The 5099-nt window shown below is 42.2% G+C and overlaps 2 pseudogenes; both read right to left on the reverse strand.

The window, feature by feature from the left end:
* Positions 1–2012: 2012 nt before the first annotated feature.
* On the reverse strand, positions 2013–3130 carry LOC103746351 (annotated as a pseudogene).
* A 56-nt stretch (positions 3131–3186) lies between these two features.
* LOC103746352 lies at positions 3187–4640 on the reverse strand (annotated as a pseudogene).
* Between the last annotated feature and the right edge of the window lie 459 nt (positions 4641–5099).

Raw genomic sequence — 5099 nt, forward strand, 5'->3', positions numbered from 1 at the left:
ATTCTTAGATACCACCAAGCACTGGCCAGGTGCTAGCCACACATCATCCCATTCAAGACTTTCAGTTGCCCATCTGTCCTCTGATCATATTCATGGTGATCCTTCACCCCACTCAGCCCTGGATCTTTTTAAAAACTAAATTCCTCTAAAAAACACCCCTTCAATAGCTTTGAGGTCACATGAATGTTACTTGGTAGTATAATCATTTCATATAATTTACAAATAAGGCAGAACCAAGCCTTAAAAATGTTTCATGACACCAAAATATATACCTAAAAGAAACAGATCTTAAGACCAAATTCTTTCTAAGAATACTTTAAATTTTTTCTCCAACATACCCTAAGGCAATAATGCCAACCTCAATATAAAAGTCAGAACTTTTTCCAAATTAACTCTTCACAAGGTCTTTATGCAGCATTTGAAATTAAATAGAAGTTTAGTTTTATGTGTGTTTCTTCTTCTCCTTTACTTCTGATTCTTTCTGGCTCCCTGTTCCCTCATCTCTAGTGGCTTAATAACCTTAAGATTATAAATACAGTGTTTATAAACACTCGATAAAGGCAGGTTTTATTACTTCTGTTTTTCTTCATTAAGACAGCTTTTCTAAATGAAGAACTTTACCTGTGAACAGCTGGCTAGAGTTAGGTTAATAATAAATTAATTTGAGTTAATTAGTATGCACTTTGGGCATATTGTTTGAATAACTTGTCAATCATCCAAATTTTAAAAATTCTTTATAATTCTAACATTTAAATATCCACCTTAATATTGTGAAACATTTTCTTCTATTGTTTTTTAAACAGTCTGTACCACCTCTGAACTTGAACTGCAAGCTTTCCCTGGCTCACTCCAGCCTGCTAGCCTGGCCTGCAGATTTTGAGCTTCCCAACTCAACACAATTATAGGAACAGCTTCCTCAAAATAAATCTCATGTGTGTGTGTGTGTGTGTGTGTGTGTGTGTGTGTGTGTCAATAAATAAAGAACAGTGTATGCTGATTCAAAATACACATTTCTCTAAATTTAAATAGAAATTCTCTTTTAGACAAATGTATCTCAAGTTTTTTCCTCACAAAGAAACAGCAAGAAAAGATGCAATGCAAGAAAAACGTCAATCATCCTTTACACCAGGCTGAACAAAACACAGTGATTTCTCCCTCTCTTCCATCCACCCACACCCAAATTCTCATTCACATAAGTTTAAGTTTTGAGGTTCTTTTATTGAGAGTACCAGTGGAGAGGGAGTTAGATGAGCAGAGAAACCTTGAGTCTGGCCACCTCAAAGTCCAGGAGGAAGAAGCTGCAGACCCAGTCACACAGAAATTTGGTAGGCCTGTGATGGGCTTGTCCACCTTCCCAGGTAAAGTTCTGATAATAGAAGATGACTATGTCCAAGCTGCCCAGGTCAGAGTTACTGAAGCATGGTCTGTTCACCAATGCAACATCTCTAGAGAGCAAGTGAGCCAATTCTCAGTGGGGAATGGGGAATTAGGACCTGCAGGCCAGTGTATCCCTGAGGAACGTTCACCAGAACAATTCAAGAAACTAGTAAGAAACAAGGAGCAGAAAGCCATTGAACAAAAGCACAGCAAGCTTCAAAAGGCCAGAGATCCTTTCTCTGAGGCCAGGAGCATTCCTATCTGCCATGATCCATGTCCTACAAACAATACCTTGCCTTCAGTTCAGGAAAAAGCAAAGGAAAAAGAAAACTCATTTGATCTTGAGCCCCAGCTACGGTTCTTCAAACAGCAGCTCATTATCTACCCTTTTTTCTAAGAAACAGCCCATGCCCAGAACCATGATGCTTGGAAAACAAAGTGGTCCTGGAGGGAAAGTGATCTTTAAAGGGGAATATTCTGTTTGGGAACATTCCATTGAGTACAGTTTCCCTGATCTAGGGAAAGCAGCTGAGTTTGTTCCAGGGAGGCTCCCCACTCTAGGAAACTGTACCAAAAATCTTGATTATAGGGCCATTCATCTTTGGAATGGAAGCTGGGTTTAGACCCAGGGTCTCCTATGACCTTGCAAAAGGAGCTGGGTTAATACTCACAGGGCCTGCTGGAGCCCAGGTGCCCAGCAGCTGAATGGGAAAGCAACTTAACCTAATGGACGGGCCACCCATCCTTGAAAAATAAGCTGAATTAGGGCCCATGGGTCCAGGAGCCCTCGACATGGGAGATGGATTTGGTCCTGGCAAGGAAGTTTCTCAAGACTCAGGGCATGTGTTTGGGCCTATGAGGATGGGCCAGTGAGGATTCTCAGGGCATGTATTTGGGCCTATGAGGATTCTCATGGAGGATGAGTTTTTATGCATGTTCCCAGAATCCTGTGGGAAAGCAGCTGAATTTCCTCCTAAAAGACCTGCTCTACTTAGAATAGGGACAAGACTCAGACCTTGAGGCCCACCCATTCTTAAGATCAGATCCTGTGCCCAAGAGGTCACCTACTCTAGTATCCAGATTTGAGTTTGGGCCCAGGCCACCAGCTTTTGGGGTGAGAACAAGATGTGGACCCATTCCACTTGGTGGTGGATTGGGATCTAATCCTGGGCCTGCAAACATACCTGACCTAGGGGCAGGGTTTGTACCTAAAAACTCAGTGGTAGATTAGGACTCAGACTAGGGCCCAAACCAGTTGGCTTATGATTAGGAAGAAAATTCCCAGAGGACAAGACATGTGGCTTCAGGTTGGGTTCCCATCCAAGGCCCATGGGGCCACCATTTCTGGGGTCAGAACTTGCTCCCAGGAGCACACCTGCCCTTGGGTTAACTAGGGCCTGGGAGACCTCCTAATCTGGGGTTAGAGACAGGACCTGGAGCCCCTGTTTTAAGGTTTAAACCTGGTCCTGGCCCCAAAAGGCCACCTAATCTTGGAAAAGAAAGCACCTGCACCAGTAGAAATCGTCCCTCTCGGGAAAGAAGCCGTGTTTGGGTTACAAACACCAGCCGGAAAAGGTGTTGGATTTGAAGCCATCAAGCCTGAGGAAATTGGGACAGATGGTTTCCTTGGAAATGGAGCCCGGTTTTCACCAAGGGAACCCACTGCCACAAAGAAGGGGTCCGAATTCACACCCATATGGTGGTCTCTGTTCATAACAGGACCTCCCTGCGGTCCCCGGAAACCATCCAGCCATCCTTGAGAAAGCAGTGAAGCACGAGCTAACTACTCTATGGAAAGTCAGGGTTCTTTCATACTTTCTTGGGGACATCATTGATAATGGGCTTGAGGCCAGTTTTGAAAGGATTTTGTTTATGATGAGTGCTGTCACCAAGTACTGGGTTCCCATTTCTTGACATAGCTCATCAAAGTCCTGATCCCCAGGAACATGTTTGACAAGGACCGCAAAAGTTTTCTCCTGGTGGACAATCTTCCCATACAGGATATGATACCCCACCATCAGCACAAGGATTCCCTCAGTGGTGTAATGTATGTCTTCCAGGAGCTTTCTAGTTAATATGGTGCTATAGTGAGCCTCGATCTTCCCTTGTAGCTTCATCGGCACCCATTCTGCCAGGCTATGAGCCTCAGGACTGGAAATAATTATATGTACCCTTGAGCCTTCCTTCTTTAAAAATCAACCAAAAATAATTGCAATGGCAGTACATCCAATCTCAAATTTTAATATGCTTACAACTCTCTGAAGCATCTTGTAGATATTCTTCTTGCACTTTTAGGACCTGAGGTTTTTCCTTTGAATAAATTTCAAGGTGATGGGATAGTGTTGACCCATGGACCAAATAACAAGGTCTTCATTAATTTTCAGTAGTGGACAAACCACTGTATCTCCAGTGTCTCTAGAAAAAACCTTACTTCAACAAAATCTTAATTTCTCAAATAAGGAATCTAAAATGATATTTCTAATAACATCATACTTATTTTAGAAAACTGCATAGTTGTGTAATATGACAGAATAACAAACCTAAGACATTAAATATCTATTTTAAAAAGCACTGATACATTATGTAAAAGGCATACTGCAACCAATTTTGTAATTTATCCTATTTAGAAATTCCTCCAACCACAAAATATCACAGAGAAATCAAAATGGGTGTTTGTGTGTATATGCACATGCATAGGTGTATGTGTGCTTGTATGTGTATGTGCGTGCATGTGTGGCATGCATGTGTGTGTTTATGTAGCAGGGAGTCATAGTACCCTATTCATTCCCTTAATGTCATTCTTTGCCAGTTGGCTGAGCTTAAGAAATTCTGAACACAAGCCTTGCCAGAATTCCACCCCCACAACCTGGCTGACAGCTTTATCAACAATCTAGAGAGAGAACAGTCCCAGCCTGCCCTTCTCTCTCTGTAGTGTCAATTGTAACCTGAATGTTTGGGCTTCAGAAGTAAACAGAAGCAGGCAGGTCCTAAATATCTAAAGTGAGCAAAAAGTTACTTTTACTAACAACAACAACAAAAAAAAGCCAGCAAGTGAGTTAGACATTCAGAATGTGCATTTACCTTTTAAATTTTGTTGTCATTTAACTTTTATGTATTTCATATAGAACATCTCAAACATTCTTAATCATCTTTATACCCCTGTCCCCACCAGCACCCTCCCATTGCCCACTGGAGCCCATATATGCTGTCATCCCTCACTGTGTCAAGTCAGTGTCCACAAACGTTACCCAGTGCAAGTCCATCTACTGAAGTCTAGTCAGCCTGTCTAGAGTCCCTTGTTTTAGGAAAAACAGCTCTTCTTCACCTAGCAGGAATCAGTTGCCAATATTTCTTCAGGTAAGATTGGGGTCTGCTGTTCATTTTCTCAGTTCTATGCTGAGTTTTTAATCTGCCTGAGTTTGCATGGACTTGTGTATGCTGACACCATTGCCATAGAATCGTATGAGCAGGTTCCCAGGAGCTTATAGGACCTTGTTTCCATGTGGTCATGCACTTCCTCCCTGGCTCTTACAATCTTTCTGGCCCTTTTTTCTCCATGGTCCCTAAGCCTTGGGTGGGTGAAGTTTAATAAAGGAGTCCTGTACAAGGACCAACATTCAGCAGACTCTTGATCTCTACACTTTGGCCATTTATGACCTTTTGTGTTCCTGGTCCTCTGCTGTATGAGGGAGCTTCATTAATGAGAACTGAGAGATTCTTTA

Source organism: Nannospalax galili, unplaced genomic scaffold (genome assembly GCF_000622305.1).
Source record: "Nannospalax galili isolate Female #2095 unplaced genomic scaffold, S.galili_v1.0 scaffold1184, whole genome shotgun sequence".
Taxonomy (NCBI): domain Eukaryota; kingdom Metazoa; phylum Chordata; class Mammalia; order Rodentia; family Spalacidae; genus Nannospalax; species Nannospalax galili.